Below are 24,812 nucleotides of genomic sequence, written 5' to 3' on the forward strand. Positions count from 1 at the left end.
AGAACAGGGGTAATCATAGTACTGCCCGCGGGCCGGTGGTGGCCCGGCAAGCCTTCCTGGGCGGCCCGCGGACCTTGCAGACACATGTGTTTAAAAAAAAATAATCAATAGTGTTCGCAAATACAGCCGCAGCAGCGCGGACTCAGACTTTGCTCTGTGGGGGCCGGGGCATTCCAGTATTGTCAGAGGGGAGCTGCAGGGGCCTAAGAGGTGAAATTCAACAAAGCCTCATTAACATCTAAATGGTCTTTTAAAGACCCGTGAAGTACTTGGTGGGCTGTGTGCGCGAGAGCTGAGGAACCTGTCGCTGAGCTGAGGGCTGACACACACACACACAGGTGAGAGGGAGGGAGGGAAACGAAGAGAGTGGGAGGGAGACACAGAGGGAGGGAGGGAGACACAGACGGAGGGAGGGAGACACAGAGGGAGGGAGGGAGACAGAGGGAGGGAGACACAGAGGGAGGGAGGGAGGGAGGGAGACAAAGAGGGAGGGAGGGAGACACAGAGGGAGGGAGGGAGGGAGACACAGAGGGAGGGAGGGAGACACAGAGGGAGGGAGGGAGACACAGAGGGAGGGAGGGAGACAGAGGGAGGGAGACACAGAGGGAGGGAGGGAGGGAGACAAAGAGGGAGGGAGGGAGACACAGAGGGAGGGAGGGAAACAGAGAGTGGGAGACGCAGAGGGAGGGAGGGAGGGAGACAAAGAGGGAGGGAGGGAGACACAGAGGGAGGGAGGGAAACAGAGAGTGGGAGACAGGGAGGGAGACACAGAGGGAGGGAGAGAAACACAGAGGGAGACAGGGAGGGAGAGTGGGAGACAGGGAGAGAGACACAGAGAGAGAGTGGGAGACAGGGAGGGAGACACAGAGAGAGAGTGGGAGACAGGGAGGGAGACAGGGAGGGAGACACAGAGGGCGGGAGGGAGACACAGACTCATGCATTATGAATTTAGCCGATATCGACATGTTGTTTGGGAATGTTGTTACACAGCCTTTATGGGGTTTGATTCGTCACACAGATCATGCGCCGGAGTTAGGTGATACATGGGCTAATATTGCTGCTGCAGATGGCCGACAAGTTGGTGGTGCTAAACCTGAGCCTGTAATTGCAGAACTCCCTGGTAAAATCGTTACCTACATGAAGACTTTAATGCCTGCTATGCGAGTGAATTGGGATAAACTGTCTGCGTGTAAGCAGAAGAAAGAGGAAACCGTGTCTGATTTCTTCACTAGGTTTGAGGAGACTTTTATCCACCACAGTGGTCAAGATATGAGTACAGAAGGTGATCAACGGTTGTTCGTTGACAAGTTCGTACATAATTTGCTTCCTGAATTGTGTAAAAAATTGAAAGATTCAGAGAGTTCTTGGGCCGTTTCCTTATCAGCACAGATATTGGCTACTGCACAGTATTATGAAAATAGAGATAAGGATGAAAAAGATAGAGCAGACAAGAAAACTAAAGAGTTAAAAACTAAGGTTCTTTTACAGCAAGCTTATCCGCCTCGTGGTGGCCAGCGTGATTATCAGCAACCTCAGCAATTTCAGAGAAACTCGCAAAGGTTCGAGTTTTCTCATCCACGTTTTCCTGAAGGCCCTAATCAGTGTGCATATTGCAAAGAAGAAGGTCATTTTAAAAGTAGTTGCCCTGCTTTGTTACAGCGTATGAATGGTGTTTCTAGCGCAAGAGGTCGAGGTGTTCCCCAAGCGCCTAGAGGTAGAGGACGTGGAAATTTCCCCCAGAACGCGCGTTCCTTTCCGCCTCAGAATTCAATGAATAGTTTTGATCAGCAGAATAACGCGTCTGGTAGGACGCCTCAGTACTATGCTGATGACTACTATGCAGAAGATGAGAATATGGAAGGTAATGATTGCTAGCACAGCCATAGACAAAGAGAGGGAGTTGTTTCAGTTCCAGTAGATCAGAGTGGACCTTATGTTGAGGTGATTACATCAGGTGTGTCAGAGCCTTTTCTGTTGGATGCTGGTGCTACAAAGAGCTCTATTATGCACTCCAAACTCCCTGGCGCACCTTTGTCTGGCGAAATGAATGTTTCAGTAGGTTTTTCTGGCGCCCCGGTTAGGAACCCGATTTCTAGTCCTATGTCCCTTTCTGTTGGACCCTATGAATTGGAAGCACCCCTTATTTTGACAACGGGTTGTGGTGAGAACTTGTTAGGATTGGACCTGTTGAAAAGATTGTATGCAACCTTGTATTGTTCTCCTTCAGGAGTACAGCTTACACTGGGTAAGAAAATGGTCCCCCGAATGTATTTGTCGAAGAATAAACTTCCGGCAGAATTGTTATCTCTTCCTGATATTCTTTGGGCTACTGGCCCTAATGATGTGGGTCTTTTGGAAATACCGCCATATGTTGTGACATTGAACGCGAATGTTAAAATGCCGCGCATTCCCCAATACAAGATCTCTAATGAAGGTGAGAAAGCGTTGCTAGCGATCATTTATGATTTGATTGAAAAAGATGTAATTGAAGAGACAAGAGGCAACGTTTGCAATAGCCCGGTTTTGCCTGTTTTGAAGCGCACTGACCCTTCCCAGCCACCTGTTTACAGATTTGTAATTGATCTTAGAGAGGTGAATAAAATAGTTGTGCCACAATTTCCAGTTGTCCCTGATATCACTGCCTTATTAACGATGATTCCAGCTTCCGCCACTTGGTTCTCAGTGATTGACCTGAAAAATGCCTTTTTCAGCATCCCAATTGCCGAGGAGAGTAGGGATATTTTCGGCTTCTGTTTAGGAGGACGAAGCTTCTGGTTCAAACGCACTCCCCAGGGCTACTGTAAAAGTCCATCAATATATAGTCAGGCTTTAAAAACACAGCTTGATACGATTGTTTTACCTGATGGTGCTACACTTATTCAGTATGTTGACGATTTGCTAGTCGCTGCAGATACTGAGGAAATTTGTAAAGAAGCAACATTGTCATTGTTGCGTCATTTGTCTGATTTGCATCACAAAGTATCCCTTTCGAAATTGCAATATTGTCGACAATAAGTGACCTACTTAGGTCATCTCTTATCGAAGGAGGGAAGGAAACTGACCCCAGAAAGCATTCAGGCAATTGCAAAATTGAGTGTGCCAAGGACACAGAGAGAAGTGCGTGCTTTCTTGGGCATTACATCATATTGCAGGCAATGGATACCAAATTTTTCTTTACTGGCCAAACCTTTGGTGGCATTGACCTGTAAAGATACACCGAATCCCCTTCCATGGTCTGAGGATTGTCAGAAAAGTTTTACCGAATTGCGTGATGCATTGTGTTCGGCTCCTGTGTTGGGTACCCCCGACTACAGTAAGCCTTTTACACTGTATGTCCATGAGAAAGAAGGCTGTGCATTGTCAGTGCTGCCACAGTCTTTTGGGGACAAGCAACGTCCATGCGCGTATTTTTCGTCGACTATGGATCCGGTAGCTAGAGTGTTTGCCGAGTTGTTTGAGAGCCACAGCGGCAGCAGCTGTTTCTATTCGGCAGTCTGCTGGGTTAGTGATGAATAATATGTTAATTGTAATGGTTCCACATGCAGTGGACATTTTGTTAAACAGGACCAAGACACAGCACTTAACTAGTGCTCGATTGTCAGGTTACGAGTTGACACTTTTAGCGAGTCATGTGCACATAAAAAGATGCAACACTTTGAATCCAGCTACGTTGTTGCCGATTGTAGCAGAAACAGATGTTTCTGAACAGCATGATTGTTTTCTTAAAACAGAGGAAGAAACGAAAGGGAGAGTAGATCTTAGGGACACTCCTCTTGTGAAGTGTGATGGTACCTTATGGGTGGATGGTTCATGCTTCAAGCTTCCGAATGGTGATACGACTGCAGCATATGCTGTTACGACTTTGCATACGATTGTTGAAGCTGCACGTATCCCACATAATTCAGCTCAAGCAGCAGAGTTGATTGCACTTACAAGAGCGTGTGTGTTGTCAAAAGGAATGAAAGTGACTGTATATACTGACAGCCAGTATGCATTTGGTGTGGCCCATAGTTTTGGACGATTGTGGAAAGAACGTGGATTTCTGACTTCGCATGGAGTCAAGATACAGCATGGTCAGTTGGTGAATGAGCTTCTTGAGTCACTTACCTTGCCGTTGCAAGTTGCGATTGTGAAATGCAGTGCACATAAGAAGGTTACTGATGATATTGGTCGTGGAAATGCATTTGCTGATGAAATCGCAAAAGAAACAGCGAGGGATGTGATGAGTCGAATGTATGTTGCAGGCCCTGCAAGATGGGTTGGTGACATTGGAATGTGTGAAGATACGATAGAGAGTGTAAAGTCTATTCAAGCTGAAGCTACAGAGATAGAGTTGAGGGTGTGGAGAGAGAGTACAGGTAAATTGGATGCAAATGGTTGTTGGGTTGAATTGTCAGAACATCAGCGATGGTTGTTACCCGATGCATATGTGCTTGCAGTGGTTACAATGGCCCATGGAATGGCTCACATCAGTGTGAAAGGGATTTGTAAGTTGTTGGCTCCAGTATGGCAAAATGCTAGAATCCCAAAATGCGCAGAGAATGTGGTCAAGAATTGCATGGTGTGCTTGAAATACAATCCTGGTAGGGGAACCCCAACTCCAGCTGGTCATTTTGTGCCTCCAACATACCCGTTCGAGGTTTTGCAGCTAGATTTCATCCACATGGAAAGGTGCAACAATCTGAAATACGTACTCGTTGTTGTTTGTGCCTTTTCGAGATGGGTAGAAGCATATCCCTTGAAAAACAACACTGCCATGTCCACAGCCAAAGCCCTTGTCAAAGAATTGTTCCCCAGATTTGGGTTGCCGAGAATGGTCTGGAGTGACAATGGGAGTGAATTTGTAGGTCGAGTGATGAAGAAAGTATGTGAAGGGCTAGGTATCCAACAAAAATTCCACACTGCAAATCACCCCCAATCAGCTGGACTAGTAGAGTGCTACAACGGCACCCTAAAACTTAAATTAGCCAAGATACAAGCAAGCTCTGGTCTTAAATGGCCTGACGCTCTGCCTTTAGCACTCCTATCAACAAGAATGACTGTGCATTCGCGAGTGGGACTTAGTCCCTATGAAATAGTGTTCGGCCGTCCAGCCAACATATGGGGAGTGCCTAGACCGCCAAAATTCAGTGAAATTGAACACCCAGTACTGCTTGATTATTTGTATGATCTGACGGCTAAATTGCGTGTTTTACACCAACAGGTTCACGATTCTCTGCCTCAGGTTTCTGAAGATCCAGGTCACACTATCAATCCTGGTTCGTGGATTTTGGTGAAGAATTTCCAGCGAACAAAGAATGATCAGCCCCGTTGGACAGGCCCCCACCTAGTCCTTCTCTCAATGAGATCAGCCGTTCGAGTGGAAGGAAAGAAGAACTGGATCCACGGCGTACACTGCAAGAGGGTCCATTTGCCTCTGCAGTACGACCGGTGGGTCCAGGAGGGTATCGCTGACTCTGAGACTGAGACTGTGCCTCATTTTCTGCCTTTCAGCGATGCACGTGTAAAAGGAACAATTTCTGAACAGGAAAGTGACAATCTTTTGCAAGAAACTGTGCCACCGCCAATTCGATTGGACACTACCGAGCCTGAACTCTTGTTTCAGGACCAGACAATACCTGGAAAAAGACGTTATAACCTGAGGCCGAGAACTATGGACAAATAAAAAGATTTCTTTTTCTTTACTATTTTTAAAAGTGCAGCTCTCTCATCTGAGAAACTTTTTTATTTTTGTTTTTCGAACCACCATCCGGGTTCAGCTGTAGAGTCGCGGTTGCCGAAGTCTTTGGAGTGCAGCCGAAGACGTTAGTTTGACGGTTCTGGTTGGTCAAAGGGAGTTGCCCTGGACTGACAGAAGCATTCCTTAGCATAGAACACCCTACCATCGCGAGCAGCAATTAGAGAGGATGGAGTTTTTCGAGATGGAGAGACCTGCCAAAGAGATGAACTTTAAAGCTGAAATTTGTAGAATGATAACCAAGAAACGGTTTTTGATATTATGCATTTTCATGTTGTTCAGTGTAATGATGTTTTTAATAGGATATGTTTTGTTCTCTTTTCGAGTGACATTTGCACCCACTACACAGCCCATACCTCCTTCTACTGCCTCCCCACATTCCTTTCACCCTCTCCCTGAACATGAATCCGCTAGGAGATTAGAGTTTATCAATAACTCCTTCGTTCAGCTTTTGCACCAACACCAATTAGTAGTGAACACAACTAACTGTTGGGTGTGTGGTCTTATGCCTCACACTACTGATAAAGGTATCCCTTACCTGGTCCTGCCTTTCAGCCATAATGGTTCTGTGTGGGCATACAGAACGATGTTCATTTATGCACATGAAGTCCACCCCCTACGTTCTATAAAAGATAATCCAAAGAATAGTGCTCTAGTTAAGGGTATAGTAGATATGATTAGGGAAGATACTTCCTATGAGACTATCCCGAGAGATGAGACACTAGTATACATTGGATGGAACGTGACCGGATATGGAGTTACTCTGAGTGAGAAACAGCGAGCTAAGAGATCCTCCCCGATTTGGATTGTACCCCATCAGGGTCACCTAAGTCTGCAAGGTAATGGCAAGAATCCCAGAGCTCAGTTAGGAAAGAGTATCTGCACGGAAACATATGTCTTTGCATCCCAGACTTCCCCTTCGTTCCTAGCAGCTAAGGGTACCTATTTCATCTGCCATGATAGAGCCTACACATGGTTGCCCCCTGACTTTTCGGGCACATGTTTTGTTTCGTTCCTGTTGCCACCCACCTACACCGCTGCGGCAGATTACCACAAGACAAGGGTCGTTAGAGCTGTCTTCAATGAGAAAGACACTGCAGGACAAGAATTGGGAGATTTCTTGAAGGGTTTTCTGCTGTTTTGGGGACCTATGGTTAACAGCAGGAACATAAGGCAATTGACAAGGGTGGTCGAGTCTACCGTAGTTGAAACTGCCGGTGCCCTTAGTAACTTGACTACTGAGCTCCAGTCGGATCGCCTTATGACCCTTCAGAACAGGGTCGCGTTAGACGTCATACTTGCAGACCGAGGTGGAGTATGTAAAGTGATCCAATCGAGTTGCTGTGTTTTCATCCCAGATAACGCTCCAACAGTGTACCAGGTTATCTCCAAACTACATAAGATCTCCGAATCTATTCATGTGGATAAAGGAGATTGGTCGTTGATGGGGTGGTTCTGGGAACTGATATCCGCCTGGGGATGGAAGATTCTGATGGTCATTGGGATGATCTTTGCCATCCTTTTCCTGTTCTGTCTGTGCGTACAGTGTGCTCCTACTATATGTGGCCTCTGTGCTACATCATGTGTAAGGAAACCTGTATCAAGGGACGAGCTAAGCAATAGGATGATGCTACTGCAACATCTCAATGAATTTGTGAATATAGACCTGGACTCAGATTAGCGTGAGTATAGGTTGGTTGCCAATGTAAGGACAAAAGGAGGGTCTGTGGTACTGAAAATTCTGGACTCGTGTCATAAACATCGTCGAATCATGACGATTTTGGTATCAGCGGACCGAGAATGACGAGTACACTATGTACGAGAATTTTCGTCCCATTCGAGTGGCGAGATCACCCTGAAATCAGGAATCTCGTCCTGAACCCTCGGGTTCCATTTTGTATGCGGCAGCCATTTTGTGGTTGCCCTCACATAGGCCGATGACTAAGGCGAAAAACGAGTCTGAAGGACACGTACACCTTTTCTGACTTCCCTGTGACCTGGGCAAGCTGACTCCACTGCCTGAAGCCAAACCTGTTCGGTCAGTTCCTTTCCCAGTGGTCGATCAAGATTAGATCAAGGCACATCATACCATAAACCCTTCATCGCACACAAACCACGCCTAATCTTACACACACCTGTCTCTGTTTCTTACTTTATGACTTCCTTTACGAGGAGGAGGTGCCCGATTTTATTAGGGGTCCGTCCGATATCTGATGGAAATGTTGGGCCTTGCCGGGAAATTGATTGTGGGCTGGACAAACTGAAAATAGGCTTGTCATCATGAATCTGCTTTTTCATTGTTGTGAAAATATGTGAATGGCCAACTGTAAAATAAGGAATGTTTGCCTAAAGCATAATATTTTGTATAAAAGAAGGATGGGTGGCTTTGTAAATTGAGCAGTCTCCTGAGAATATACACCGTGTTGTACTTCTAGGATACCTGTTACTGGCTGCAGCCAATAAATTCGATCTTTGATTTCACCTAGAAGACTCTGTGTTTCTGTAGTCTGGGACAGGAAGGACTCGAAGTCTTAGGGTGTGTTCCCTGGCACCGCTGGGTTCTTAAAAACCCAGTACTTCATTCTCTCCAGACTGCCCTTACAATAAGAGACCTTGAGATATTACAAACACTACACAGTTTAGAAAGAATGGAAGAGACCACAATCATATCTAGTAATTCCAATGACTCTCTAGATCCCACTAATATTAACAACATCCTTGGTATCGACAGGGGGAAATGACGAATTTTAGAATGCCATCTAGATCCATACCCCAATTACCCAAATACAATATTGACGTATTCTCAGACACAGTTACAGAGGAAATTTTGAAACTAAGTAGAAAACAATTGAAACAGAGTAACTTGAACAAGAGACAATGGAACACATTAACTGAGTTACAGAAATATCAGACAATAATCATTAAACCCTCCGACAAGGGGGTCAACATAGTGATAATTTGTAGAGAGAACTATGTAAAGGAGGGACTCAGACAGGTGAGAAATAGCACCTGTTACGTTACAAGTGACAGGGAATATTAGAAATGGGATTTCTGGTTGGCTAAGGCTTGCGCCAAAGCCAGGCAGAAACCACCACTCTAGTCAGGGCAAGGGAGTTACATGCCAAGGAAAAACCCTGCTCACCCTCTATGTAAAGTGACACGAGCAGTAAGGCTAATCCCGGAGGCAATGTAGGTTAAGTATTTGCGCACGCACCCAGCAACAACACCCAAGGCCCACCACAAAGGAAACTCCACACAAGGTTATATATAAAAATAGCCTTTGTATTATACCAAAGTGGAGAAGTGTGGCTCAATGGTTAGAGGCGGCAGGCCCGGATGCTGAGGTCGGCCCGGGACCAGGGTTCAATTCCCGACATGGCCGGGAGCAGGACCAATGTCAGCGGGCCCGATAAATCTCGCCTGGGTGCCACTCTAACCATGGGGTCCCACGCTGCAACTCTGGGCAATAGCTTGCTTAATCTCCACTCCGGCCCCACCACCACCGGGGATGCCTGGCTTCACCTTGGGGATGATCAGTAAAGGGACCATCTCACAGGGAAAGCCAGAACGGGTTCCCCAGTGGTACAGCGCTGGGACGCTCCAGGGTAACCACGTGCTCTATAAATCCAACATTCATTCATTCATTCATTCAAACACATTAAATAATAAACACACCATTTACAATGTGCCAGAGGCACGGGCAGAATTTACAGGGGATTATATACATGGGACAGGGCCACATGAACCACTGCCAGGAATAAGCACTTGGTAGAACTAGCACTGTGTAGAAATAGAATACTTGTAGGAGTAGCGCTTAGCACATAGAACATGTCATAACTGTAGCATCAAATAGTAAATGTAGCACACAACCAGTAATCACTGATAAAAGGTAAGTACCACCTACGCGATCCTAAACACCTTAGGCAAATATCACACAGGGAACCATGCACTCACTAGCATAACTATACTAGGAAAAACAACCACCTAAGCATAAAAATACATTTAGGGGTATAGGCAAGAAGCTTGGCACATGATGCATGAAAACACATTCAGAGGTGTAGGTAAGAAGGCATTACACAGTAGGCAGATAATCACAAATTGCGCAAAGATCGCATAGGGCCAGAAACAGGTACCCCAGGCAAGGGCACAACACCAGAACTGTCCCCCAGGCCAACTGGCCTCTCAGGGGCTGAAACGCCCAGTGTCCACAATGTCAGGAAAGGCTGCACAGGCAGCCAAAGAAGATGGTGCAAGGGTTCCTGGGGGGGCCTAAACGAAGCAGCTGCCCACTAAGTGCTGGGCAGCTGGAGACCTCCTCTGGGCTGTAAATAAACAAAATAGGGCCAAAACAACGTGGGAGCCTCGTGGGCTCGAGAGAAAATGCTGCCCACTGTGGGGGGAGCGGCCCGCTGCCAGCCGAGGCCGCTCTACCTCCTGAAATGCCCCCAAACTGGTAGAGCCTCTCGGGCTCAAACAATAATGCCCCCAAGATGTCGGAGTCCCGCTCGGGGGGCTCGACAAACAATTATGGCCCAAAACAAAGGCAGCACTTAGGAGGAGGGGGCGGGCACCGGCAATGTGCCCCGACGCCCCATCTATCAATAATGGCCCCCGGGGTCCCTCATGGGCTCTGAGTGCACTGGTGCCCGGGAACCTCTCAGGGCTTGAATCAGCAAATGCCCCCGTTGGTGTCCCGCTCTGGGACTGCTACAATAATGTGCCCCCAACGTCGGAGTCCCGCTTCACTCACCGGAGGTCTTCTGCAGCACTCCTCCGGTCTGCGCAGGGTAGAGCGCGGCTCCTCTTGGGCTGCGGGGCTCTCCTTTCACTCGGGGAGCCTCGCTGCTCTGGCGGCTGGTGCTCCTCTCTGCCGGGGGCTGCGGGGCTCTCTGGTGGGAGACACACGCAGGGCTCACACCGCTGATGCGGGAGCCCTGCTTCCTGTCTCCTCCTATGGCCAGACTTCCTGCTCCTTGGCCGGGCCCCGCACTCGTCTCAGCAAGGGCTGCCTGACTTCCGGGGGCTGCAGCGGTGATTTTCCGTTGTCCCGGGCTGTGGCGGTGATGCGGGGCTGATGAGGGGTAGGCTCCCTCTTTAATTTAAATATAATGCGGGGTGAGCACCCGCTAGGCCGCAAATGTAAGAATACACCCTGGCACAAGGTCCCTGGTGGGGTGGGCACCCGCTAGGGACATAAACCGGCAAAATTGTGGGGTAGACTCCCTCGCCGATGATAAGCACGAAGGGGGATCACCAAGCCGGGTATTCCCTCGAGAAAAGGGATCGCCGCTCCAGCGGTGCAATGCACTGTTTTTAGAGGTGGGGAGGCCAGCGCTCCCTAGGGCTGGCAGGCAGGAATCCCCAAAGTCCAGGGCAAAGTCTTTGGAAAGGCAGGGGGGCAAAGGCTGGGCCCAGGGGCCAGCTCACAGGGCCCTCCAGGCAGGGAGGCAGTCCCCAGTGGCAGTCCTCCTGGCGCCCAGCAGCAGCAGTCCCCCCTCTTCAGGTCAAGAACAAGAGAGCAACATTCATGGGGACACAGCCCCTTTTCATGCACCTAATTCCTCTGTCTGTGTCTGTAGGGTGGGGGGGAAACCAGTCGCAGCTGGTTTTGGAGCACTCTGATGTGTTCAGCCCCTCTTCTCATTCACTGGCCAGGTTAGGGTCATCAGTTGCACCACAGGAGGCGGAGCCAGAATTGTGTGAGGAAAGCCCAGCGCTATTCAGGTCCCAGGTGCACCCCTCCCTCACATTAACATGCAGATCTCCCATTCACCACTGGGGCAGACCCATCCTGACTCATGGAGCCAGGCACACCAGCCAGTCTCAGCCAATCACAAGCCAGACAGCCAATTTACCTTTTGTACACAGACAGGCCAACCTCTAGAAGTGGCACTTCCACACTAGGCACAATAACGCCGCACACATCATCGCACAGCATTCAATCTCACCAGTTCACACATACCAAACTCGCCCCTGTACTCCCCATGCATCAGGAACTACCAGGGACACATACATTCCCCATGCATTCCTATGGGAGGACAGGCCAACCTCACAACACGCACGCACTTTACCCTGGGACACAGTGGTAAAGTGCGCAGAAGCCATAAATCACTAACACCAAGTCACAATTAAAAGGAAAAAGTTTAGGGGTGAACCTACCCGAAGGGCCAAGTCCAGCAGGGAATATTTTAACCCTGGGTGTAGTTCGCGTAGTAGCGCTACGTGAAGCTACGCGAAGTGCACTTCGCACTACGCGAGCTGCGTAGTAGCATGTTCGCACTGTGCAAAATGAGTTTTCAATGATTGCACAGTGCGGACAAGCATCCGGCACTGTGCAAGCATTGAAAACGGCATCTTGCACAGTGCGAGCTGTAGTTTTCTGCTGCTCGAGTAGATTATTACTCGAGCGGCAGCTTTCTCAACGCGAACAGGTAGTTTCTCATTGAGAGCGGTCGCGAGCATGCGCAACCACTCACAATGAGAAACCTGACCTCCTCGCGTTGAGAATCTCCCCAGGGATGTCATTTTGCTTGCTCGCGGCCGCGGACATGACGTTCAGGACCGCGAACAAGCAAAAAATGACCGCTGCACTACGCTACGCTGCACTATGCATGTTCGCACTGTGCTACGTGCAGCTCGCGTAGTGCGAAGTTGCAAAAACTTCGCAAACTCCGCGAGCATAGCGTAGTGCTTCGCCCAGGGTTAGAATATTTACAAAATGTAATTACACACCATAAAGAAAGACTACTGGAGTGACATGAACACCAACTACTTAGTTGGGATGAACTACAGTTCCTAAAAATGAAACACTTAATATCCCCACACACTACCTGTTACCAAAGGTGCATATGGATGCACTATACCCACCAGGTCGTCCCATTGTTTCCTCAAAATTTTTTATTTTTGAGAATACCTCAATATATGTTGATCGTTTTCAGGCACAATATGCACAGAATTTGGATTCCTACTTTAGAGATATGCAAGACTTCATCCAAAAATCCAATAATCTGTGTTGGGACAAGGAATGTTGGTTAGTGTGCTTAGACGTGGAAAATCTGTACACTAGTATTAGGCATCAAGATGGAATGAATGCCTGTAAAAACTTTCTTGGAATGAGAGATGCTAAGGTACTTGTGAGAGGGGGGAGGTCTCTGGGGGGCAGAGGTAAGTACCCCTGGCCACCCCGGGACCCCTCTCCTCCAGGAACGTTACCGAGCACTAGAGTCAGACCCTCCAGAGGGGAGAATTAAGCATTTATGTTCATGTACACGGAGACACCACCACACTACAAAGGGACACCACACCAATGGGTTATAGGCAAATCAAGTTCTTTATACATGGCTTCTCATCAGATCAGGGATTATGTACACTTGGGCTAGGGGCCAGCTTTGCTTCTTGAATGGCCGGGACTCATGGAGGGGATATGCGGGAGATTTCGGGGCAATTCTCGAGGTACTCAAAGTCTCCCCAGGTTAGTCTCTAGTCCGGTCGGCTCGGAAGGGCTGTGGGATTCAGCGCTCCTGGCACGGGTGGTGGAGGCCACGTATCCAGCGTACGGCTCTCAATCCTCGAGCCGCAGGATACGGAGTGCTGCAATGTAGAGGTATCAGGCGTATGACTCACAATCCTCGAGTCGCGTGATACCGATGGGGTCTCGAGTGACGGGTTTGTGGACAACTCGTACCCTCAACCACGGTTCATCCACTTCAGGTTCCACACACCCTGGGCTCCGGGTATGACTCCCACTTCTGAGCGCCGTTGGTCGGGTCGCCCCTCCTCACGGTGACAGGCCAATGCCGCTCGTACTTTGGAGCGCGAAGGGCTCTTGTGTCCGGTCTCCGGTGTGGGGCACACCGCACCACTGGTCTCCTATTGCTCCCCGGGACTTGCGTACAGCTGTCGATGCGGTGCGTACTCTGGAGCACACAGGTTCTCATGCGCTTCCAGGTACGGGACGGACAGATGTAGCTGCGGTGCATACTCTGGAGCGCACAGGTCCTCAGCGCTTCCAAGTACGGGACGGACAGATGTAGCTGCGGTGCGTACTCTGGAGCGCACAGGTCCTCAAGCGCTTCCAGGTAGGGGGCGGACAGATGTAGCTGCGGTGCGTACTCTGGAGCGCACAGGTTCTCAAGCGCCTCCAGGTACTGGATGGACAGATGTAGCTGCAGTGCATACTCAGGAGCGCACAGGTCCTCAAGCAATTCCAGGTACGGGGCAGACAGATGTAGCTGCGGTGCGTACTCTGGAGCGCACAGGTTCTCAAGCGTTTCCAGGTACAGGACGGACAGATGTAAGCCAGGTACAAGGCTCGAGCCGCGACGAAGTCAGCAGGGCTCGAGTCGGGGGCAACGAAGCGTTCTCACGGGGTCAGGGGAGCTGTGATCTAGTCAGCAGGGCTCAGAGAGTCTTTGGTGGGAGCGCGACATTCTTCTTCTCCAGGATGGGTGGCGACCACGTCAGCAGGGCCCTCTTATTCCAAGATTCAACTAACTCCACTCCCGAGGTGGCCACCATTATATCTCTCCTTTTCCTTTCAAGTTCTAGCCCTCCCAGAAGGCTCCTCCGGCCTGGGTCTGATTGTCGGTGCCTCTGGCCATCTGGCACTGGTCTCCTTTGAAGTCTGGAGGTGGGGATTTTCCGCCGCCCGGCAGGGAGCGCGGCCGTTTCGGGCAGGAGGTGCGAACGAAACTCCTCCGCCCCATCCCACTGGGAAAAGGATCGCTACCCACAGCTGGGCAAGGGGGCAATGGGGGGGGGTTCAGATTTCTCTGAGGTTGGGACCCTGTGGGGGAGGGCGCTGGCCGACCCCGGTTTCTACCTTTGGGCCTGGGCACTAGGCTTCCTGCTACTGGGGGGAACTGGGGGTGCTATGTCGGGGTGGCTACGATTCTTCTAGGATCAGGGGGGGATGTAGGGAGGACAGAGGACAGGGCTACTCTGGGGGTGGCCGCGCACAGGGGACAGTCGGGGCCCGGGAGGTAAGAAGGCCCACGCCAAGGAGGACAGGTCTAACACAGGTCCCCCCCAGCTGAAAGGCAGGGAGAACTACTCATCCCCTTGGGAGTTCTCCTCACTGAGGTGGAAAAACCTGGATAGACCATCCGCATTGGCGTGGTCAGTACCCGGGCGGTGTTCGGCGGTGACGTCCATCCCTTGGAGGGATATGGCCCACCCCAACAGTTTGGGATTCTCTCCCCTCATCTGCATTAGCCACCTGAGAGGCCGGTGGTCGGTTTGGACCCGGAAGTGAGTTCCGAACAGGTAGGGCCTCAGCTTCTTCAGGGCCCAAACCACCGCAAAGGCCTCCCACTTGATGGTGCTCCAACTTTGCTCCCTGGGTAGTAATCTCCTACTGATGAAGGCGACTGGCTGGTCTTGGCCCTCTTCATTTAGCTGGGATAGAACTGCCCCTATGCCAAGCTCGGAGTCATCGGTCTGGACAACAAACTCCCGGGAGTAGTCAGGGACCTGGAGTACTGGGGCGGTGCACATGGCTGTCTTCAAGGCGTCAAAAGCCTTCTGACAGGTGGGGTCCATTGCACCTTCTTAGGCTGTCTCTTAGAGGTCAATTCTGTCAGGGGCCCCACTATGCTGCCATACCCCTTGATCAATCTCCGGTAGTAGCCGGTGAGGCCGAGGAAGGCCCTCATTCCGGTCTGGGTCGTGGGGGGTTCCCAAGCCAGGATGGCATCGATTTTGGGTTGGAGGGGCGCCACCTGGCCGCTCCCTACCTGATGCCCGAGGTAGACCACTGACCCTTGTCCAATCTGGCACTTACTGGCCTTGATGGTGAGCCCGGCCCGGCGCAGGGCCGCAACACCTCCCAGAGGTGTCGCAAGTGTTCTCTCCAGTGCTGACCACTGCAATATCATCCAGGTATGCGACGCTGAATTCCTCCAGCCCCACCAGTACCCGGTTGACCAGTCTCTGGAAGGTGACCGGGGCGTTCTTCATTCCGAATGGCATCAACCGGAATTGGTAGTGCCCATCGGGGGTGGAGAAGGCGGATCTCTCTTTTACTCCTTCGGTGAGGGCAATTTGCCAGTATCCTTAGGTCAGGTCAAAAGTACTGAGGTAATGTTCCGCCCCCAGACGGCCAATGAGGTCGTCTGCCCGGGGAATGGGATTTGCATCCGTTCTCGTGATGGCATTGAGTCCACAGTAATTCACGCAGAACCTTAGTTCGGGCGTGGTACTTGGGGCGGCCGCTTTCGGGACCAGGACCACGGGGCTGGCCCACGGGCTGTCAGAGGATTCCACTACCACCAGGGCAAGCATTTTGGACACCTCCTCCTTAATGCAGGACCAGACTCGGTCTGGGACACGGTAGGCTTTGTGCCGCACAGGAGTGCTGTCCCCAGTGTCTACATCGTGGACACACCAATCTGTGACACTGGGGACCAGGGAAAACAGGTCAGAGGATTGTCTCAATAGCTGGCGACAGTCTTTGTGCTGTTTCGGGGTCCGGGAGGGGGAGAGAATCACTCCCTCCACGGAGCTTTCCTTGTCCTTAGCACATAGGAGATCTGGCAGGGGCTCACTCTCCTCCTCCGCCCCATCATCGGTGGCTAGGATCATGCTCACCTCAGACCGCTCGAAGTGGGGTTTGTGGCGGGTCACGTGGAGGACCCTCAAAGGGTTCCTTGGGGACTGTACATCTACCAGGTAGGTGACCTGGCTCTTGCGCTCCACTACTTTGAAGGGACCGGTCCATTTGTCCTGGAGGGCACAAGGTTCCACGGGGGCATCACCCACACCTGCTGACCAGGCTGAAACTCTACCAGAGTGGCATTCTGGTCATACCAGCGTTTAATTTCTTCCTGGCTAGCCTCGAGGTTGACCTCCGCGAGTTCTCTGAATTTCCGAGTGTGGTTCCTTAGGGCCAGGATGTATCGGAATACATCCTGGGGAGGGCTTCGGGGGGCTGTCTCCTAGCGCTCCTTGACTAGGCTTAGCGGTCCTCGGACGGGGTGAGCATAGAGTAGTTCAAAAGGGCTGAACCCCAGGGACTTCTGGGGGACTTCCCAGTATTTGAACAAGATGAAGGGTAGTAGGACGTCCCACTTATGCTTTGGGGGCTACTCCAGGCCCATGATCATTCCCTTGAGGGTCTGGTTGAATCTCTCAACCAGACCATTGCCTTGGGGGTGGTACGGGGTGGTGAATTTGTAAGTCACCCCACACTCCTGCCACAGGGACTTCATGTATTTTGAAATGAAGTTGATCCCCCTGTCGCTCACCACCTCCCGGGGAAATCCCATCCGGGTGAATATTCCGATCAGGGCCCACCCCACCACGGGGGCCATCACTGTTCAGAGGGGGGTGGCCTCGGGGTACCTGATGGCATGGTCCACCAGGACTAGGATGAATCTGTGGCCCATGGTGGTCCGGGGGTCCAGAGGTCCCACAATATCGATTCCCACCCGCTCAAAGGGGATAATGACCACCGGGAAGGGCTGGAGAGGGGCTTTGCAACTTCCACCACTCTTCCCACTAGCCTGGCAGGTCTGGCAGGACTGGCAGTGGGTCGCTACGTTTTGGCGCATCTTGGGCCAATAGAAATGGGTGACCAGCCGGTGGTATGTCTTATCTTGTCCCAAGTGTCCGGCTAGAGGTACGTCGTGAGCCAGGCCCAGTAGGAAGTCTCTGAAGCATAGGGGTACCACTAGCACCCGGGCTGACCCTAGCTCAGCAGACTTAGGCTCGCTGTAGAGGAGACCATTCTCCCAGTAGATCCAGTGGGACCCGGACTGGTTGCCGGCCGCCACACGCCTAGAAGGGTGGGGAAGGTGGTCTGTTCTCGGCAGAACTCTTCCCGGAAGGTCCCCCCTCTTGTCGCCACTTGGCCAATCCAGGGAGGTCCCCCAGCTCTGCAATCTGCTCTCCGGTAGGGCCCTGGGCTTCTTCTTCTTCAGGGTTGGATTCCCCTAGGGTGTCGGGACTGGAGGGGTCAGGTTGTCCGCACTCCCTTTCTCCTCCCTCTAAGGCGGGGCTCTGGGACCCTTTTTCTGGCCCCACTTCCTCTGGAGCACTCATCTGTGTGGCCTTGGCCCGAGTGGTGGCGCACATCCACTCAGGTGGGCCCATCATTCTCAGATGAGCCTTTCGTTCCACCTGTGTCCACGGAGAAGTCTCCAGGTCGTTGCCTGGTAAACAATCGACCGGCATGGTGGGTCGTACCGCTACCTGCAGGGTGCCAGATACTCCCCCCATTCAAAGGGAATTTGGCCATTTTGCAGAGGCTCTCAGAGTTGTCGGCCGCAATGATGGGACAGAGGACGTGAGGGACAATCTGCTCCTTTGATACCAAGTGACAGCGGACAGCCGTGACACTGGCACTGGTGTCGCGGAGGGACTCTACCCGGTGTTCGATGACGGTCACCCACTGCACGTACTTCGTAGTGTTGGGTGGTAGTGGGGTTCCGGGGACCATTTATCCATCCCCTAGGGAAATCAGGGACATCGCTACGGGTTCCCACTCCTCGGGAGCTTCTAACTCCTCCTCGAGGGCGACTGCGGTCAGGTGACGAGGGGGTTGCCAGAGATGGTGGGATTTTTGTAGAGGGGACACTTGGCGTCACTGGCATAGTGGCCTGGTTGTTGCTATTTGTAATAAGAGGTGGCGTTCCTTGACCTCGGTCTGCCTGGGGGACCCCAGGGCTTGTTACAGGGGGAGACGGTGATCCTGGCTGGTGGTTTCCTTGGTGGCTACGTAGGGGCCCTGGCGGGAACTCCCGCGGCCTACCTTGGCCCCCCCTCACTGTCGGGGGCCCTTCTCATTTCTAGCATAGTCCCCTACTGGTCCCCTGGGGACCCGGGTGTTCACCCAGCGGTCTGCCTCAACGGCGAGCCATCTGGGTTTAGTAAAATTGCTGTCCAAGAGGTGCTGCCGCAGTTCCACAAAGCAATTTAATGATAGGTGTTCCCAGGCTATCAGATCAAATAACTCTTCAAACGTGGTGACCTTGCTGCCCTTGATCCACCCTTCTAAGGCTCTACTGTAAAAGTTGACATATTCTACCCAGGTGGTACCAGGTAGCTTTTTGCAATCCCTGAACCGCTGCCTGTACATCTCTGGGGTGAGCCCATACCTAGCTACTAGGGCCTCCTTCATGTGGCTGTAGGAATTCAGTACCGTGGAGGGGAGTTCTAGCAATGTATCCCTCCCCTCGCTCAGGAATTGCCCCCAAAAGCCCAGCCCCCCAATCCTTCTCGGGGACCCGGTGGGAGGTCATCGCTATCTCATAGGCTTTAAACCATTGTTGAATGTCATCGTTCCTATAGTATTCCTTGACTACGTCTTTAGGGATGTGATCCTTGGCTTCTATGGGGGAGGGGTTCCTCGGTTCCCTGGGGGCCCGGCTTCCTCACTCCTAGCCTTGAGTTTGAGCTCCTTCAAGCTCCGTTCGTGCTCTAACTGGAGTTTCCTGCCCTCATGCTCTTGCTGCAACTTTTTTTCCTCCAACTCCCCTTGCAACCTCAACTCTTCTATAGCTAACTTCCTTTCTGCTAATTTAACTCCCCTTCAATTTTTAGCTTAGCTAGCTCTAACTCGTGGGCTCTGCTCTTCTCTCGATCTGCCAGTTCCTCTGGGGACAGGCCTCTCTCTAGCGTGCTGCTACGCGCAGGGGTAACTGCTCTCTCCCTCTCAGGGGCCCCGGGTTCGTCCTGCCATCCGTCGCCAGCACCGTTCCCTTCTACATGGGGAGGAGGCGCCCTGGACTCTACCCAGGCTTTCAGGGCCTTCTGGAAATCTTCCTTGGTGTTTAGGCCAGTGGTGGGGATTTGAAAGTCCTTACAGAATTGTTTCAGTTCCCTATGGGTGTAAATTTCTAATTGGTCCTCTTGAAAGGTAGGGTTCCCTCTGGGTCCGTTAAGACTCATGGTGCTAGGTAGTGTGTCAGCTGCTCCCCTATACAATGACCACAAATGCTGATTCGGATCTCTTTCGCTGCTACCAGTGTTAAAGGGGGGAGGTCTCTGGGGTACAGAGGTAAGTACTCCTGACCACCCCGGGACCTCTCTCCTCCAGGAACGTTACCGAGCACTAGAGTCAGACGCTCCAGAGGGGAGGGTTAAGCATTAATGTTCATGTACACGGAGACACCACCACACTACAAAGGGACACCACACCAATGGGTTATAGGCAAAACAAGTTCTTTATATATGGCTTCTCATCAGATCAGGGATTATGTACACTTGGGCTAGGGGCCAGCTTTGCTTCTTGAATGGAGGGGATATGCGGGAGACTTCGTGGGAATTCTCGAGGTACTCACAGTCTCCCGGGTTAGTCTCTAGTCCGGTTGGCTCGGGAGGGCTGTGGGATTCAGCGCTCCTGGCACGGGTGGTGGAGGCCACGTATCCGGCGTACAGCTCTCAATCCTCGAGCCACGGGATACGGAGGGCTGCAATGTAGAGGTATCAGGTGTACGACTCACAATCCTCGAGTCGCATGATACCAATGGGGTTCAAGAGTGGCGGGTTTGTGGACAACTCGTACCCTCAACTACGATTCATCCACTTGATGTTCCACACACCCTGGGCTCCGGGTACGACTCGCACTTCTGAGCGCCGTAGGTTGGGTCGCCCCTCCTGGCGGTGACAGGCCAGTGCTGCTCGTACTTTGAAGCGTAAAGGGCTCTTGTGTCTGGTCTCCGGTGTGGGGCACACCCTGAAGCGCCACTGGTCTCCTTGCATTCCCCGGGTCGTGGCGTACAGCTGTCGATGCGGTGCGTACCCTGGAGTGCATAGGTTCTCACGCGCTTCCAGGTACGGGATGGACAGATGTAGCTGCGGTGCGTACTCTGGAGCACACAGGTTCTCAAGCGCTTCCAGGCACTGGACGGACAGATGTAGCTGCGGTGCGCACTCAGGAGCGCACAGGTCCTCAAGCACTTCTAGGTACGGTGTGGACAGATGTAGCTGCGGTGCGTACTCAGGAGCGCACAGGTCCTCAAGCACTGCCAGGTACGGGACGGACAGATGTAGCTGCGGTGCGTACTCTGGAGCGCACAGGTTCTCAAGCGCTTCCAGGTACGGGACGGACAGATGTAGGCCAGGTACAAGGCTTGAGCCACGACAAAGTCAGCAGGGCTCGAGTCGGGGGCAACAAAGCGTCCTCACGGGGTCTGGGGAGCCGCGATCTAGTCAGCAGGGCTCAGAGTGTCTTTGGTGGGAGCGTGACGTTCTTCTTCTCCAGGATGGGCCACGACCACGTCAGCAGGGCCCTCTTGTTCCAAGATTCAACTAACTCCACTCCCGAGGTGGCCACCGTTATATCTCTCCTTTTTCCTTTCAATTTCTAGCCATCCCAGATGGCTCCTTGGGCCTGGGGCTGATTGTTGGTGCCTCCGGCCATCTGGCACTCATCTCCTTTGAAGTCTGAAGGTGGGGCTTTTCCGCTGCGCGGCAGGGAGCGGGGCCGTTTTGGGCAGGAGGTGTGAACGAAACTCCTCCGCCCCATTCCACTGGGATATGGATCGCTACCCACAGCTGGGCAGGGGGGCGAAGGGGGGTTCAGGTTTCTATGAGGTTGGGACCCTATGGGGGAGGGCGCTGGTGGACCCCAGTTTCTATCGTTGGGCCTGGGCACTAGGCTTCCTGCTACTGGAGGAAATTGGGGGAGCTATGTCGGGGTGGCTACGATTCTTCTGGGATCAGGGGGGATGTAGGGAGGACAGAGGACAGAGCTACGCTGGGGGTGGCCGCGCACAGGGGACGGTCGGGCCCGGGAGGTAAGAAGGCCCACACCAAAGAGGACAGGTCTAACAGTACTACAACACAAACAGATGATCATGGAAATGATCGAAACTTGCCAAAATGAGAACATTTTCCTTTTTGAAAATACATTGTATTAGCAAATACAAGGAACAGCCAGGGGGACATGCTTTGCCCCCAGCTATTCCAATCTTATGGTGGGCTGGTGGAAGGAGCACGTCCTATGGAATCAAGATCTGAATAGATTCGTTGGTCAAATCAGTATGTGGCTCAGGTATATTGATTAAGCCTGGGCGTAGTTTGCGTAGCAGCACTACACATAGCTTCACGTAGTATACTTTAAACTTTGCGTAGTGCACGTAGTCTGCGTAGCGTAGCTAAAGACACTGTGTACTTGTCTGTACTGTGCTAAAATTGCATATTAATTGCAAAATGCTTCCTGTACATGACCAGATATGATAAAATAAGCTTTTCTATCTTTATATGCTAAAATGCATATAGTACTTTCACAATGGTGAAACTGAAAAATTGGCAAGCAGTGGGAGATGTGATGATTTTGGGATCCTCCCTAACCTAGGGAGAGTACCAAACAGATGCCTTGAAAACAAAAAAGCACATCTTATTGAACGATTTAGCTGTGGTCCCATCCTCTTAGGTCAAACCCAAACACAGTTATTGGCAAAAGAAAATTCCCAACCAAAGGCCCTGCAAAGCATTATGGGATGAGATTAGCAGTGGGCAGTGAATATTATATAGCAGTGTTTCCCAAACTGTGGTCCGCGGACCCCCAGGGGTCCGTGACACATTCCCAGGGTGTCCGTAGGCAACAGTTTTAAAAGCACAGAAACATTTCTTGTATAATTAGCAGCTTTCCAGCAACAATAAAAGTGTCAAGAGAATGCCAGTGATTAATGTACCTGCTGGAGAGTGAGGAGAGTTTTGTTCAGTGGCAGCTTTGATTTAACAAATGTAGCACAGAGGGTTAATGTGCCTACTGCAAAGAGCGTGTAACATGCATCTTGAAAAGCAGCATTTTATGCGCCTAGGTTCGTGGTTACTGCTTTTGTCACATAGATTCCTTTATTACTGTGCACTTCATAAGTGACAATCGTAATCTAGCAGAGGGACCTTTAAACTGTCATCAAAGAGCTGCTTGCAAACTGCATGGTACCAGTTAGTACCTTATATTTTGTCCCAGTTATTCATTATCCTGATGCTGCTAAAAAGATATATTTGGGTGGAAATACATTTTTAATGTTAAAGTCAATGCTAGCCACTGTGTTATACTCTGAATCCTGAGTTTGTGATTTTCCAGACCAAGCACTCTTTAAACATTCTATAGACACACTGATTTACATGTATGATTCAATGTCTCTATATGTGTGTGATGTAAAGTGCTCTGACATCCTACAATGGTATGAGAGATGCTACAAAACAAATGAAATACATGTGACAGAGGGGCTATTACTTTATATAAAATACTAAGGGCCAGATGTACGATCTGTTTTTATATGCGCGAACGGGTTCACGAACCCGTTTGCACATGCAAAAACCTATTCGGCCATGTACATAGCCTATTTCGCGAGTCGCAATTTGTTTGCGACTCTCTAAATAGGTTTTGCAACTTGCTATTTGGAAGGGGCATTCCCTTCCAAATAGCGAGTCTCAAAACCATGTACAAATGTTTTGCGGTCGCAAAACAGTCACAATTAACACCTACTTCAAGTAGATGGTAATGCATTCGCAAATGGGAAGGGGTCCCCAGGGGACCCCTTCCCCTTTTCAAATGCATACAAAATTATTTTTTAGGGTCAGGCAGTGGTCCCAGGGACCTCTGCCTGCCCTTAGAAAATGAAACGAAAACGTTTCATTTTCTTTTTTTTTAAATGAATGGTAAACAGGCTGCATTTTTTTTTAAACTGCTTTATTTAAAAGCAGTCCGAGACATTGTGGCCTTCAGAGCCCAGCAGGCCACCATCGCTGGGAGGGCTGGCATTCCCAAGGGGCTCGCAAATTGTGAGAGGCTCATTAATATTAATGAACCTCGCAATTTGCGACCCCATTGGGAATCCCAAACAGTGTTAAACACACTGTTGTGCATTTCATTTATCGACTCGTAATTTGCCACTCGCAATTTGTCGCCAATTGCGAGGCGCTAAATGGAATGGTCGTACATCTGGCCCCCAAATCCTTAGTACTTTGAGTATTTGTTTTGTGTGCACACGTGTGTATTTTTTTTTTAATTACTGTTTTAATGTTTGAAATGTAACTCATACAAATTGCTTGGGGGTCGCCGGCTTCCAGTGGTGACTCAATGGGGGTCCTCAGGAGTGAAAAGTTTGGGAACGACTGGTATATAGTATACAATATCAAAAGAATTCTACAAAGAGCTGCAGTTCCACTGGTCGTTCCTAGATGTACCTCACGAGTCAAATGCAAATGCTTGATGAAAGGGTTTCAATGGTTTTGCATTTCACTCGTGAGGGACATCTAGGGACGACCAGTGGAACTGCAGCTTGATGTAAGAATAATTTCAATGCTTTGCATATGATTTGTGAGGGACATCTAGTAACGACTAGTGGAACTGCAGCTCTTTGTAGAATTATTTTGATATTGTATACTATAATATTCACTGCCACTGCTAATCTTGTCCCATAATGCTTTGCAGGGCCTTTGGTTGGGATTGTTTTTTGCCAATAACTGTGCTTGGGGTGGTCCTAAAGTGATGGGATCACCACTGAAGTTCAACAATATGTGCCTTTTGTTTATGCTCTTTGTGTTCAAGGCATCTGCTTGGTGCTCCCCCTAGGTTAGGGGGGGGGGGCAAAATCATCAGCTCTCTCATTACCTAATGTTTTCATTGTAAAAGTTTATTTTTGTGAATTGGTTGTATGCTGTTAAGCATGTAAAATTGCTTTTTCAAAGCATCTGAGAATATTGTTCATTTAGATGCTACGCTACGTGATTAAGCACAGTTTTGGTACTGTACTACGTGTAGCGAGGGTTATGAAATCTTTTTAACTGTCATCAATAACAACAACATCAATCAATTCACCATGAAATACAGCCAGGAAACAGTGGATTTCCTTGATATATCAAAGTTTCACTCAAAAATGGCACACTCCGGACTGATCTCTATAGGAAGAACACTGCTGGCAACTCGATCCTCCTTGCGGATGTATCATGCACCAAGCTACTGCTGGAGTATCCCCTATAGCAAGTTTCTCAGAGCAAAAAGAAACAGTAGCATCAATGAAGGCTATAGGAGAACCAAACAGCACATGGCAGATCGTGTTAGTGCCAGAAAGTATCCTATGAAAAGCCTTATAAAAGCTAGCATAAGGGCTGATGAATA

The sequence above is a fragment of the Lissotriton helveticus genome (assembly GCF_964261635.1).
Source record: "Lissotriton helveticus chromosome 1_1 unlocalized genomic scaffold, aLisHel1.1 SUPER_1_unloc_16, whole genome shotgun sequence".
NCBI classification, from domain to species: domain Eukaryota; kingdom Metazoa; phylum Chordata; class Amphibia; order Caudata; family Salamandridae; genus Lissotriton; species Lissotriton helveticus.